The sequence below is a fragment of the Euprymna scolopes genome, chromosome 22 (assembly GCF_053919585.1).
Source record: "Euprymna scolopes isolate OS-2025 chromosome 22, ASM5391958v1, whole genome shotgun sequence".
Lineage (NCBI taxonomy): Eukaryota > Metazoa > Mollusca > Cephalopoda > Sepiida > Sepiolidae > Euprymna > Euprymna scolopes.
In genome coordinates, this window is record NC_136503.1 from 107935538 (window position 1) to 107951746 (window position 16209).

Below are 16209 nucleotides of genomic sequence, written 5' to 3' on the forward strand. Positions count from 1 at the left end.
AAGGTCAATTTTTTTTTAACTTTGACCTCGATTATGACCCCTTAAAATTTATTGTTTTGGGCTCAAATCAAGTTATTAAGTTAGATCCATGTCCTATATCTAAAATTTCAAGTGCGTAGACCCAAAATCGTCGGAGGAGTTTGGTAGTGTTCTCAAAGGTCAAATCGTTGAACTTTGACCCCTTAATCGCCAAATTTCTGGCTTACAACCGATCACATCAATTTTTCCAAATCTCAGTACCCTGTATGTCAAATTTTGAGTTTGTAGACTTAAAATTGACAGAGTTATTGCGTAGGGAAATGTACACAGACACACACACACACACACACACACACACACACACACACAAAAACACAAAGACACGTTCACTTTTGTATATGTATAGACTAGCATTTCAGCCCGGCGTTGCCCAGGTATTTGGATGTCTGTTGAACAAACAAAAAAAAGATTTAAAAAATGTAGTAGTATGAAGGCAGGCTCGAACCCGTACCACGAAGGGGCAAAAGAACGTGTAAAAACCTTACGTCTATGCTGTTACGACCACCACCAAACCGGAAGCGACATATTTTAAAATTAAGGCGAAACAATCAAAAGGAGAGGATAACTTTAAAAAATATCGGCGAAAAAAGTTACCCCCCCCTGTAGAAAAGTGCCTAGTTGAAGGGGAAGATATTAATGTTTTTTGGTAACTGGTGTGTGTGTGTGTGTGTGTGTGTGTGTGTGTGTGTGTGTGTGTGTGTGTGTGTGTGTGTGTACATTTCCCTACGCAATGACTCGAAATCTGATATACAGGATACTGAGATTTGAGAAAATCTTTGTGATCGGTTTTCGGCCAGAAATTTGGCTGTTAAGGAGGTAAAGTTCAACGATTTGACATTTGAGAACTCTACCAAACTCCTCCGCTATTTTTGGGTATAAACACTTGAAATTTTAGATATAGGTTCCTTGGGCATGGACTGAATAACTTGACTCAAGCTCAAAACAATAAATGTTAAGGGGTCGTAATAGGGTGCAAAGTTTTTAAAAATTGACCGCTTTTTTTTCTTTCTTTTGCTCAACATACACCTCCGAACACCCGGGCAACGCCGGGCTGAAATGCTAGTTTTCTGATAAGAATCTAAAAAAAAAAGTAACTTGGTTGCTAAGTTGTAAATTATCACATTCTTTTAGCTTTTCAATCTGTTAAACAAATAATTTTTAACTTAAAAAGTAATTAATTTTATTTATTGCGGACTATTATCCTCATCTTTCTTAGTTGTTTTAGCAACGTTTCGGCCAACTGTTCCTCTGGACTTCGTGAGGGATTCGACAACAACTATGGATGGCAGTGATGGCTGAGAATGCAATTAAGAGATTCGGATTTCCTACCCGTCACGGTTACCACCTGAAGAAGGCCAGAGGAATAGTTGGCCGAAACGTCGTGAAACAACAATGGAGAAAGATTAGGATAATAGTCCGCAATAAATAAATTTAATAAATAAAACTCATCTCAATAATGTATTCCAATTAAATCATATATATTAAAAAGTAATCACACACACACACACACACACACACACACATTTAAATAAATGTTTCGAGGTACAAAATTTATATACAGTTTTGGAAATAATAAGCGGAAGTTTCTTAAGAGCTTTTTCGGCTATCATCTCATCAGGAGAAAATCGACAGCTTACAAAATAATATTATGTCGAAAGTAAAGAGTTATAATGGGGAACTTATTGAATGTGCCAAAAGTACGGGGACACTAAAATAAATTTATTATTTTTTCTCCCTTGTTGTGCCAATATTTTAATCGTTTTTAAACGATTAAAATATTGGCACAACGATGGGGGGGGGACGTGAGAAAAGATTCAAAGTTCCCCAAAGAGAAACAATGCGTTGGATGTTTCCCTTTGCCGGCACAAAGAAGGTTGACACACCGCAATAGAGACAGACTCCAAAAGCTTTAAAGTGCGATGCTGATTATGTTGTGGCGAACATCCTTGCACCTTTTGACTCGTATAAACCAGCATGTTCCATCGAAGATCAGACAAGGGAGGATGGGGTCTGGTGGTCGCCCTCCAGCCTTGGACTCTGCTATTGGCCAGCATTTGGTTGACAACCCGTGCTGTGCCGATAGTTATAACATAGAATGGTTCAATTCTTATTTACGAAGCTCAATGTAATTATAGAGCAATATAGAGAATACATGACAATAAGTTATATTACAAAATTTATAATGTTCACCATCTTATAATTTATTCCTTGGAAAAAATATAAAGGTATTCGCAGCTTCTCTTCTAATTTTCGGATTTTAATTATATCAAATCACACTTTATTATTTTCACGGATTGATTGTTGCTATTTCTTCTGATGAGTTAAGGGCATAATAGATTCACTGATTGATATAAAAATTAAGTGGTTGATTTTGCGCTCCGATACAGATACTATCAAGAATTGCATAAGTTAATTGAATTAAGGGAATAAATTATAAGATGGTCAACATCATGAATTTTGGAATATAACTTTTCGCCATTTATTCTCTCTCTCTCTCTCTCTCTCTCTCTCTCTCTCTCTCTCTCTGTATATATATATATATATATATATATATATATATACTAAATTATGAAAATATATATGGCAATTAAGCTACATAGAATATTCCGCATTTCATTCTCGTGAAAATTCGTCACGTATTCTCATTCTGCGTATGTATCGAGCACTGTTGCAGTAAATACTGAAACTTTACGCATAAAATCATCTTTGTATATTACTTTATGTAATTAAATAAAATATTTAGCTCTGACTGTCGTTTGGGCGATCGGGTTTTTATCCTGGCTTGAGGTAATTGCTTGTCTAGCCGCACTGATGAGCTGTGAAACAGCGAAACAGTACTGTATGTGGATGACTAAATATATATATACACATATATATATATATATATATATATATATATATATATATATATATAAAAGAACTTTGTGTATATTGTGTGTGTGTGAGGAGAGAGAGAGAGAGAGAGAGATAGAAAGAGAGAGACTGTACATTTGGACACCTGCAATTGCACGAAATACTTTCGTTAGGAAAATACTAGGAAGTTGTATATTTTTTAAGTTTTTTTTTTTTAATTATTAGGGTGATGCAAAATGTTGGTTTTTTTTATGTATATACATACGATACAAACGACATTATTTTTGAACCAACCTGATATTTTTAAAAATCGAATAGTGTTACGTTATTTTCTTTTTTAAATACAATTTTTAAGTAAATAATTCACGTATTTTAGTCATCAAAATCCATGAAACAACGAAATGTTTATTTATAGGATGTACTTCGCAGAAATCACGTTTATCTTTTCCCTTTTGGGTTAAGTCTCATTTTATTTTATTGTTGGTCATGCTTTCATAATGATCAGTTCATTAGTTTTACAGTTAATCATATATATATATATATATACATATATATATATAACTACTTAATTTACTTACATAAAATTAATATATGAAAGTATAGATTTATGTGTAAACTTTAAGTATTTACTTCAAAAGTGCTCAATACGTAGGTAGAGCTAGTTAGTAATTTATAAAATATATACGGCGATTAAGCTACACTGAATATTCCGCGTTTCATCCACTCTAGGTGTCCTCAGACATAAGCTGGAAGAGTCCTAGAGTGGATGAAACGCGGAATATTCAGTGTAGCTTATTCGCCATATATATTTTATAAATTGCTATATATATATATATATATATATATATATATATATATATATATATATATATATAACTACTTCATTTATTCACATAAATTTAATATACGAAAAGATAGATTTATGCGTAAACTTAAAGTATTTACTTAAAAAGTGCTCAATACGTAGGTAGAGCTAGTTAGTAATTTATAAAATATATATGGCGATTAAGCTACATTGAATATTCTGCGTTTCATCCAACTATAGGATTCGTCAGGCTTATGCGCGAATTCTGTCGTTGCTTCTTGTTTTTATATATGTTGAGGATTTCTAGTTGGCCAATCATCTTTCTAGTATCCACCGCGCCCTTTCCTATCAGCCAATGGGCATGCATTTTATCAAACAAATGATCTGTTTTAGAACTAGGTTAGTGGTTTTAGGTGGCCGTTCTCCTTTTTTTTATACATATAAATATACCTATGTGTACACAATAATGCACATATATATATATACATATATACATATATATATATATATATATATATATATATATATATAATTATATGTGTGTGATCGTTTATGTATATTCATGTTTATTTAATTTATTTATTTGTTTGTTTTCTATTGTTATTGTTAGTTTTAAAGCTATTTTGTATCGCTATCCTAGAGTAAGTTTTATTTTGTGAACACAGTTGTTTGCTATTTCCCGCCTACAGTTTAATAGATTTTGAGGTTCTTTAAAGTACAGGATAGAAAATTTTTCATGGAGGCATAATTTACATGGGTCGTCTAAATGTCTGCATGTGGTAGCTTGTCTCATTATTTTCCATTCGACTACCGGCGAATGTCCGCTTTCTTTGAGTTCCCAGTATTTATTCACTAGTGTTGTTTTTATACGGTGTTTTTTTATTTTTGAATGTGCTTTTGTGGTCATAGTATCGGGTTTTGAAATCTAAGGAAGTCATGCCTATGTAATATTTCTTGTTATTCGGGTTTTCTTTCGCAAATATTGTTGCTTGATAAACTACGCTTTTTGTTAGACCTTTATTTTGAACTGGGCAAAGTGTGCAGTGTCTACAATTGCATTTATCTTGTTCGCTATTAGTATTTTTATTTATGGTATTGTTGTTCTTGTCCGGGGTTGGTTTGTTATTATTATTATTATTATTATTATTATTATTATTATTATTATTATTATTGTTATTGTTATTGTTATTGTTATTATTATTATTATTATTATTATTATTATTATTATTATTATTATTATTATTATTTCTGCTAGTGTTGGTTTTATTTCTGTCATGGTGTCTACTTTTTTATTGTATATTTTGTTGTTGTTTACATTGTTTTCATTTAGTATTTTGTTATTATGTGCCTTAATTATCATCTCTAAATTTTCGCAACAACTGTAAGATAACTTCAACGTATTTTTATTGAAGATTTTGTGTAAGGGGTTGGTTGCGGGAAAGTGTTTTTCAATAAGATCTAGAAATTTCTTGCCAAGTTTTGTTTTTAACATTTGATTGTATGGGGCCGTATACCAAATTATAGTTCTTTTTCTTCTGTTTTTAATTTTATTATAGTTGTTGGTGTTTTGTTACTTATATTTGATATCGATATTTTTGTATCCACTATTTTTTAGGGCTGTTTCGTAAATATTGGATGACCTATTAAATGCATTTTCATCGCTTGAGTTATTACTGAGTCTACTTACGATCGAGTTAGGAATATGTTTTATAATTGATGGTGGGTGGTTGGACTTAGGGTTTACGTAAATTTGAGTAGCGTTATCTTTTAAGTATGGTTCGTATGTGTTTTTATCTAAGTTTAACGTGACGTCCAGGAAGTTTGTTATTTTTATGTAAGCTGATATGTCCGCTTTTAGGCCTAATTTTTTCATTTCTTTGTGTATGATTTTCTTAAAGTTTTCTCCCTTGAAAAAAAAAAAGGAGAACGGCCACCTAAAACCACTAACCTAGTTCTAAAACAGATCCTTTGTTTGATCAAATGCATGCCCATTAGCAGATAGGAAGGGGCGCGGTGGATACTAGAAAGCTGATTGGCCAACTAGTAATCCTCAACATGTATAAAAACAAGAAGCAACGACAGAATTCGCGCATAAGCCTGACGAATCCTATAGTTGGATGAAACGCAGAATATTCAGTGTAGCTTAATCGCCATATATATTTTATAAATTACTATATATATATATATATATATATATATATATATATATATAAACTTTGTGTGTGTGAGCGAGAGAGAGAGAGAAAGAGAGAGAGAGAGAGAGAGTTCTCTATGAACTCGAAAACGGCTGCACCGATTCTTATGAAGTTTTGCACGAAAGTACTTCATGTGTCTGGCAATGTTCTTAGATAGGTTTTGTATCAGTATGTCTATAATAAGTATCGATAGCCGATAATTGATAATCGATAATCGAAATAGCCCAATGAAAGAAAGAACAAGAGATTCTGACCAAAGTTAACATTTTACGCAGCCTAACATCACAAGTGCATCACACAAGCCGAAAGGCCTGACAGATAAAATCAACAGTACGTTCTTTGATATAACAGCAGCGCGTTCGAAATGGATGTTTCTGCTTATAGCACAAGTGAAGTATGATTTTGCGTTTAAAACTAAAATTCAAACCATTATATATAAAAATTATTTTCTAAAATCAACAGTATGTTCTCTACAGTGCAATGTAGACTACAATGTATTGAGGATTAAGTTAGTGCATGGGGGTATGTGAAGCTTCCTGCCGGTGCGCCACGATGGGTTCTCAATTAGAGCAGGCAATAAATCGATTTGATTGAAAAATGGCCGATTTAACCAATTTCGATGACAATTAAAAATATGGGAGTTTGAAACATGCATTGATCATCATTCAATCCCGGGCAACACCGGTCTCCGTTCTAGTTTGTATATATAGAAATATATATTTTAAAAAGATATATACAGAAAAAGAGATTATGAAAACGGGCTTTTAAAACGGTTGGTAAAAAAATTCTACTTCAAATAATATTTATTATGTTGCCTTTCTGTTGAAAGATTTATGGCTTCATGAGTGCGTGACGCACAAAAAAAAACTTGTGATTATTAAGTTTGGCATTTATAGCGATAAATAAAAATGAAGAAAAGCTTCTACTCTGTATTACTTCTCATCGAATGGAGACGGTATATTTAAAAAATCACGAAAATTGATCAAGTAGTTTGTTTTTATTTAAGAAAATCAATTCGTACGCTTTTAAGGGTAACGTATTGTTTCTGGAGATGATAATCTAATTTTTTGGTTGGAACTTATAAAAACTGCCTATGAATGTTGTTTAAATCTGTATATTTTATTTTCTGAAAAAAAAAATATGTTGATAAAAAAAACACGCTATGTTAATAAGAATTGTCTTCATTTTTAAGTTTACGTTGTATTTAAAAAAAACAAGGCCGATAGCCATTAGTCGCTTGCTCTCGTGTAATGACATGAAATTCTTAAAGATAAACTAAAATGACCGAAAAATGGGCTGAAATGACTTAAACAAATAAAAAATAAATGACTTAGAATGACTTTAATGAACTTAAGGATGAATTGAATGACCTTAAGAATAACTTGAATGCTTAAAAAATAACTGGAATCCTTCAAAAACAACTTGAATGATCTGGAGAATGACGTGAATTGATTTGAGACCGACTGGTTGTAAAGTGGATGATCATTTTACATTAAATTAATACAGAAAAGTGATCCCCCAATTTATATCACTATAAGTACAGCATGTAGTAAGAACAGATACTACACTTTGAGGTATTTATTTGCTCCCCCACTGAGAAAATTAGGCACAAGGCCGATTTTTGATGTGAGGAGTGAAGGGGAAATGGGGACCAACTCCCCGGGGAGTAGGGAGCTGGATAGTGACAATTGGTATAAAGGGTTGCCCCTACATTGACCAAGGTCTTATATGTTGAGTTGCCCCCACATATGGTCTTTGCTTGCAGCATCTGCTCGAACAGATGGTATTTATTTGCTCCCCCACCGAGCAAATTAGGCACAAGGCCAATTTTTAATGTGAGGATTGAAGGGAAAGGGGACCAGCTCCCGAGAGGTGGGAAATGGGAGCTGGTTAAAGGTCAGGCATGTGGGGTTGCCCCCACATCTGGTCTTTGCTAGTCATAGCTAGTCATAGCTTGCAGTATCTGCCGGAACAGATGGTATTTATTTGCTCCCCGACTGAGCAAATTAGGCACAAGGCCGTTTTTAATGTGAGGTAAAAACCAGCTCCCCTAAAAGTAGGCAAAAGGGGGCACTCTGGTTACCAAAAATAATAATTGTCCCAGTATAGAGGGTTTCCCCTCCATTGACTGGTACAAATTATCTTAAGTGCAGTATCTGCCGGAACAGATGGTATTTATTTGCTCCCCCGCTGAGCAAATTAGGCACAAGGCCGTTTTTAATGTGAGGTAAAAACCAGCTCCCCTAAAAGTAGGCAAAAAGGGGGCACTCTGGTTACCAAAAATAATAATTGTCCCAGTATAGAGGGTTTCCCCTCCATTGACTGGTACAAATTATCTTAAGTGCAGCATCTGTCGGAACAGATACTACACTTTCATCTTGTTTATATATTTTATTGAGAAAGAAAAAATTGAACATAAAAAACGTACAAAAAATTCAATTCAACAAAATTAGGCACAAGGCCCTACAAGAAGTTGGGAGGGGGAGGGTACAGGGTCTTTTTGACTACGTAACAGATGAGACTTTGAAGTCTTACTCTTGACTGGCAACATTTACCAAAATACCTCAATCACTCTGTGGATCCTAATCTAACTAATAACCCCAGCGTTCAATGTAAAATTTAACTATGTACAATTTGTATATTCATTTCTGTATGTTGTGTGTGCATTTTTTTTTTTTTTTTTTTTTTTTTTGTGTGTGTGTATGTGTGAGAAAATAAAGTTCGATTTCATTAGAAAGAGTTCTTGAATTAATTGGCATAAAATGTTCGTGGAGTGGGAAAAAAAAAACTAATGAAAATGTTCATTTCAAAAATAAGGAAAATCTACTAATGTGTTGTTAGTAAGACCCCCCCTGTACTATTCTATGTGGCTAGATCCCCCACTGTTTTCCGGGGAACCGAAAACAAGCAGAGCATCCCTAATGGGGTTTGGGGAAGTCGCCTTAATGGAGGTGGGAGAAAATAAAGCAACGGATGGAGGGGGTAGGAAGGTGACCTCTGAGTAGGGGGATGATCGGGGGCATCAGAAAATAAAGATGAGGAGCAGGGGGGGTTGGGCAGACTCAGAGGTTCTCTAATACCAAAAAATAAAATCAGGAACAGGATCTCATTTGTACCACCAGTCAAGAGTTACTTTACTGAACTTATAATGCTAACCTAGGCGGGATGGGTTCCGTAGGACCCAGCACCGCCCATGCCATGCCTAAGGAGGGAACACGTATTGAAACTTGGCTCCTCGACGGATGCACAAACTAGTGCTGTGCACCCACCTCTTGTCAAATTCCACTCTAGGCAACCTCTTCCAATCGCATCTGATCTTTACTTTAAGCAAATGTTTAAAGTAAACGATCAGATCCCGATCAGGAACAGATGTCCCTTCGTGGACCAACTTGAGGCGCGCGATCCAAATGGTCATGCGCGCTACTGCTAGGATCGCCAGGAAAACCAAACTTTCCTCCCTGGGGAACGGCGGCTCCATGTTGTACACAAAAGTTCCTACGTCGAGATCGAGCAGACACTCGGCATCGATGCGAGCTGTTACCCCCTCGACGTACCTTAATAGGGGCTGTATCCGGCTGCAACTAAAAAATGCGTGCTCGATTGTTTCGGGCTCGCGTTCGTCACAGCACGGACAGAAGCGGCTGGTATGTTCTTTATACCGGAAAAGTACGTCGAAGAGGGGCAGCGCATTTCGGACCAGTCGCCAAGTCAGGGAGAATTCCGAGTTATTCAGAATCTCCCGTCCCGGCGCCCAACGCCATTGAGAACGGACAACCTCCATCGACCATCCCATCCGCCTACAAAGTGGATCCTTCGCGGTCCCCTCCACTAAATCCCGATACAGTTTCTTCCTTGGCTGATCGAGGACATTGGTCCCCGGCAAAGCTCTAAGAGCGGTTCGGCATTCGGAGAAGAACTTGGACTCCCCCTTCGGTCTACGACGACCTTCTACCGAAGGGTTGGGTTTGAGGTTGGGAAACGAGTTCTCAACCACAGGGACCCAAGGAGCGTCTCCTTCAAGCGAACGACCCAGGAAAGCCAATCTCTCGGCGTTTCTATGACACAAGAGACTGGGCTGACCCAGGCCTCCCTCGCTCGGATTTTGAACACAGACCTCTCTGCAGACATAATGCTTACCCTCGTTCCACAAAAGTGAATCGAGGCGCCCTTGTAAACGGGTTAGTCGTTCTGCAGGGAGAGGAAGTACAGACAAACGGTAAAGGATGAGCGGAAAGACGTATGTAGCACACGCCTCCGCCCGACCCTTTAAGGACAATTTCCTTCCAATCCAAGTCTTTACTGACGATTTGACCTTAGACTGTACTTCCGACCAATTCTTTTCCAGCTGAAGTCCCGGTCCAAACCAGACACCGAGAATGCGGACCGGTCCATCGGTCCAGCTGAAAATACCTGGAAGCGAGTTTACCCCGGTCCAGGCCCCCAACCGCAGGCCAACAGACTTGCTACGGTTGAAGATGGCCCCTGTTACTTCTTCGTATCGAGCGAGCGCCTCGACCACCGCTTGAACGTCCGTGAGGCAAGACACGAACACGGTGACGTCATCGGCGAACGCGGAAACCCTGGCTCGTGTGCCTCCAGGGAGAGCTATTCCGCGCAGGACTGGTGTAGCCGCCTCGTCCCTTAACTTGCGAAGGAGGGGTTCCAACGCCAGGACATACAACAGAGGCGACAGCGGACAACCCTGTCGCACCGACCGAGAGACAGCGAATGACTCCGACAGCTTACCGTTGATCTGCACCGCTACCGTCGGCCTGTCATACAGAACAAAGATCCACTTGCGGAAGTCCGGATTAAATCCGGCGGCCTCTAGCACAGATCCTAGGAACCGATGGTCGACCCTATCGAATGCCTTGGACTGATCCAAACTGATCAGCGCGGCTTCGGCGTCGTCTTCTGTCCCCTCTATGATCGAGCGTATCAAGTGCAAATTGTCTTGAATCGATCTTCCCTTCACAGCATAAGTCTGGTCCGGTTCGATCAAGTCAGTGATGACAACCTGCAAGCGATTCGCAAGAATCTTTGCCAAAATCTTTAACTCTGTGTTTAGCAGAGTCAAGGGCCTAAAATCATCAAAGTTTTCCCTCCCACCATGCCGTTGACCTTTCCTCAGCAATGTGATCACACCTTTGGTCACCTGTCCAGGGATGGAACCCTGGGCAAACCAATGGTTGAACATATCCTTCAGAATAGGGACCAACATGGGCGACAGCCTCAAGTAAAACTCGTAGGGTAGACCATCAAGCCCCGGGGATTTGTTATAGCCGACCTGCTTCAACGCAGTAATGACCTCATGTTCAGTAATAAGACCATCACAGCTAGCCGCCCGAGCCGCCCGAGCCGCCGTGAGGCGGGGCGAGTCAGCCAAATAGCTGCCAAACTCATCAACCCTGAGTCCGGGTAGTTGGGTGAAGCGCACCGATAGATGCTCCCGAAACCCCTCGCAGATCTCCCGAGTCGATACTAAGGGGTGTCCTTCCAGGTTATGTACTTTACGAATGTACCCATCCGAACCGCGCCTTAAAGCAGCCTTACGCTCAACAGCGTCAACATTCACAGCCTCGTTAGAAACTTTGTTTAACCTAGCCCTAACTACTTGACCTTCATACCGCTCGCTAGCCAAGCGGTTGAGATCTTGTTTAGCTAGTGCTAACTCTAGGGGGTCTCCCCCCTCCACCGCCCGGGTCAGGTTATCCTCTAAACGCTTCTTTGCCTTAGCCTTATCTATCGCGAGGCGTTGGCTATACTGGACAGAGAAGCGCCTAATTTTGGCCTTGAGACTAACCCACCACTTACTCCCTGTAACCGCCCCCACTAAAGCCCGCTGAATTAGCTCAGTGACCTTCAACCGGTAGTCCTCCAGCTCCAACAAGGTGCTGTTGAACTTCCAGTATCCGGCCAGTTTAGGCCTAGCGCTTAAGCTCAAACGGGCCATAACAAGTTTATGGTCCGAGTGTCCTAGCAAGTGGAACGTGGGGCAAGATAGGAAGTCTACATCGCCTCTTCTAACTAACATCCGATCCAAGTAAGTGCTTGGATGGGAAGGCACTACAGGATGCCACGTCCACATCTCCCGCCCCGGATGATCCAGACGAAATCTGTCGACGAGATCGCACGAGGCCATCAGGTCAGACAGACTGCTGTCACACCACGCCGACCCGCTAGTCCCCCCGACCTTATCTATTTTGGGATCAAGGATTGCATTCCAATCCCCCATTAAAACTAACCGTTCCGGATCCACTAAGAAGCCCTCCAACCGTCGAAAAAAGGTTGCCCTCTCTACAGCAGCATTGGGAGCATAAACAGCAACAATCCGAAAAACACTACAATTAACAGCAACATCAACGACAAGCGCCCGCCCGTCCTCGCCTGCGTGAACAACATTCACCGACGCTGACAGGGTGCGACTCACTAGCAAGGAGATTCCACGACTATAGGTATTGCCATATGCTGAGTAGACATCGTAATCGTTTACCAGCACCTGACAATCCCCGTCACAAACAAAGTGGGTCTCCTGGATAGCGGCGATATCTACCTTGAGGGACACCAAGTCTCTCACAACGCGCGAGGCCTTGCTTCGACACCTGATGCCCCTCACATTCAATGTAGCCAAGTTCAAAGACATGATCACTTACCTCAAGCACTGTCACAGACGGGTCTGAAATCCTGGGCAGTGAGGACATGGCAGGCCTGGCCAAGGCTGCCGGTTAGTAAATCCGATGAAGGTGATCCATCCTTGGCCACGCCCCCCACGTCCAGGGGGAAGGTTAGTTTGAGTGCCCTGTATAGCGATGGGTGTACATACATGGGGATTCTACCCTCACATTTAAAGAAAATGTTGGTCAGTGAAGGATGGTCCCTATCCACCAGCTGCTGGCCTGGGATCGCATTCTTCGCTGCCCTAATCATTGCCCACATTCCTCCAGTCCTAGCGTCCTTGGTGACCCTAACGAAAGTGGTCAACAAGGGAGCGTCCTTGAATTTAGTGGGGTCTGTTACTAGGTCTCCACCGACTTTTTCAAAGTTTTTAAGTTTATTGTACCGGACCTTCTGTTGTCCTTTAAGGTCCGGAGCCGGTTGGAGAGGGTCTGTTTCACAAATCCTGCTTCCTGGCAGGAAGGGGAGCTTTTTGGTCCGTTCAGTGCGGACTTTGGGAGTGGGGGAGGGGACCTCTTTTGGTTGATGGGGAGGCTGAGCGCTTGGGGAGGGGGTAGCCTGCTCGTTTTCTTCTTTTTGGCTCCTGTCACGGGATGAGGGGCGGGAAGAGTTTCTTGGGGCCTTTATAGGAGAGGGGGAAGGTTGTTCGGGTTGCTGGGGTGTTGGGATCACAGGGGGCTCATCCTGTGTTGTTGTTGCGAGGGAGTCCTTCTCAGTCTCAGTGGGGGTAGGAGGGTTTGCGCGTGTCTTGCGGCTTTTCCTCCTCCTGGCCCTCCTGATCTCTGTTGCGCTCAGGGCCATAGAGACTGTTGTTGTCTCTTCCTCTGCCTCTGACGCGGCCTCCTCCTCAGATTCTGGTAGTTTCCTCTTGTTTGAGGAGGAGGGTGTCTGTGTGTCCATTTTCTCCGTCTCGCTCTTCGGTTGTTCTTGGTCTTGGGTGACTGTCTGCAAGGATGGCTGTTTGTTGATCTTGCCTTTCTTTACGACCGTCACCCAGCCTGTCGGTGCCTCTGGAGGATTTGCGGCCGGCGCGGGAGCAGCGGCTTGATTTGTTGTCACGCTTGTTCCCGCCACTTTTGTGGGCTTCTTCCCTCCGTTCCTCTTTGGACAGTCCTTCGCCATATGCCCTTGTTGTGTGCACAGCCAGCAATGAGGCCTCCTCCCTTCCACTATAAGGGAGAGTGTCCACTCTCCGAACTTGAGTGTGGCTGGGATGGCGTAGAATCCAGCCTTGTCCAGGACCATCTGTACTTTGTAGTCCCCGGTCATGATGTTTCTTAATCCGCGGACCGGGGTGACTTCCTCTACGTCTCCATACTGGCTTAGGATAGCCCCCAGTTGTTTGGCCTCCATATAGCAGGGGACGTTTAGAGCAGAAACATTTGCTCTCCTCTTGTTCATATAGATGGGTTGGAGCTTTATGTTCCTGCTCTGATGGCAGGTCCTGGACAGCCTGACTGCGTCTTCCAAGGTGGGGAGCAGAACATCCCACTGTGCATAACTCCTTCTACAGATGTAGTTGGCGGGAATGTTCTGCTCCAGCAACACGTTCATCATGGTGTCCTTGTTGACGCCCGTCAGACCCCTTGTCTTGGTGTCTGAAGTTATCAGCGAGAGCACTCTTTTCTCCAGAACTTCCACTTGACCCGGGAGGGGTTGGATGTTGTTCCCCTGGGTATACTCCTTGTAAGTGGAGTCGAAGAGTGCTCTGTAGTCTTCGGGCGTCAACTTCCCTTGCTGCTCTTTGGGGCCCCATGCCGGTCCTCCATCCTGGTGGGTGTCAGCTGGACTCGGGTTGGGGGGCGTAGCTGGTGTTGTGGGGCTCTCCATTGTTATGGGCATTTTTGATTTCGGAACGGGGCCGTTACCAGGCAAAGTAGGCCATTGTGTCTTTGACGTTGTTTCGTCCTGGCTTGGTTTGCTCTCCGGGCCGCTCCCCTTTCTTATTTTCTTCCTTTGCTGGGTGGCTGTCCCCTTGGGGGATGGAGGTGTCTCCCCTTCTGGTGCCGTGTTCCCAGCTGGAGCCTTGGTGGGTACTGTCAAGGGTGTCTCTCCTTCCAACTTGCTTTTGTTACCACTGGCCGGAGAGTCACCCCTTTTCCGTATTTGGTCCTCTTGGGGAGTGTTGGGGGGCCAATCACTGTCTTCCCCGCCGAATAGTGAGCAGATGGAGGCTATTACGTCTTCATCCAGCGCCTCGGTTTGGTCCGCGGTGCTGTTTTCCTCCTTTTCTGTTGGGGAGTCGCCCTTTGGGGGAGCGGGGGATGGGTTCCCCGGTCTTCCTCCCTTGGTTCTGCCGTCCTGGGGTGCAGCTGGTTGGCTGGGTTCTGTACTTTCCCCAGCTAGTGACTTAACGGCAGCTTTTTCCGCTGGGTTGCCCTCGTGGGGAGCGGTTGCAGGTGCTTTTCGGGGGGTCGCCGCGGGCTGCGGCCCTACCCTCCCGCTTTCTTCCAAGGTCGCCGCGCGCCGGGGCCCTACCTTGTTTCCTGGCGCCGTCTCGCCGGGAGATGCATCAGCTCCCTCACATAGGGAGTCGTTAGCAGTTGAGATGTTGCGCATTTGGGGTGACGTACCCCTCCTGCCTGGCATCGTGGCGGTTGCACTGGCCGCTGGCGCGGACCAAAGTGTAGTGGGGGAAAAGAAAACCCAGGGGAATGGAGGGGGAAGAGGGGGGAGGAGCGGACTTGGAAGAAATTAGAGTTTTTGACTTCCCCTCACGGGGATGTCGGGTTAGCAGCTCAGATCCCCCCGTGAGGGGGGAGAGCAGAGAAGAAAGACGCAGTGGGTGCTAGCGGGTCAGAGTGCCGCGTCGCAATTAAGAGAGAGAGGGGATAGGCATCCCTGCCCACAGAGGGGATCAGAAACGAAGCACCCGCCCTACCCCACGTCACCCTACCCACTAACTTACCCCAACGGAAGCGAGAAAGAGAACCCTGTCTGCTCGATCCACTGGGAGAGCAGCGAAGATAGACAAAGTTTGGGCCTGGCAGGTCAGAGTGCTGCTCAGGCAATTAAGTGTGGAGAAATTAGACCATCCCAGTCTCGAGAAGTGAGACCGAAACGAAGAAAAAACAACATGCAAAAACAACAAATGAAAAAAGAAGGTCTCAACTACCAGCGATAGTGGTGTTGGTCCCGAGATTCCAGTCTCCCAAAAGAGGGGATCGGTTTCCGGGTCCAAGCTACCACAAATGTGGAGTCGGTCCTTTAGGTCCTGACTCCCCAAAGGAGGGGGTCGGTCCTTGCTAACAAAAGTTAGTAAGAAAAAACACCTTAACCTAGCCCGAAAGCCCGGTGGTGGGTCAAGTTTAGTAACTGAGAGAACAGATACTACACTTTCATCTTGGCCAAAAGGCCAAGAAAAGCTTAAAAAGCTAAGAACAGCATCTATTAAGAACAGACCTTAGATCTTAACCAAAAAGGCCAAGCACAAAAGTGTTATGGACAGACCGACAAACCGACAAACCCACCGACCGACCGTCAGAGTGCCTTATAGAGTCACTTGCACGCGACTAAAAACAAACAATTTCTTTTGTGGGTTGTCTGCCCTTGTCAAGCCTCGTTTTTATTCAAGTATGAAAGCTAGTTTTTCTCCATTATTATTGTTGCGGTGGCACCCACTCATTTACATATGTGGATAAT

General features: G+C 42.6%; 1 non-coding gene across 1 annotated transcript; it reads right to left on the minus strand.

The window, feature by feature from the left end:
- Positions 1-15734: 15734 nt before the first annotated feature.
- LOC145244169 (U2 spliceosomal RNA) lies at positions 15735-15934 on the minus strand. The gene has a single exon (XR_013862987.1). It is a non-coding gene; the product is annotated as a U2 spliceosomal RNA (small nuclear RNA).
- Positions 15935-16209: the final 275 nt, after the last annotated feature.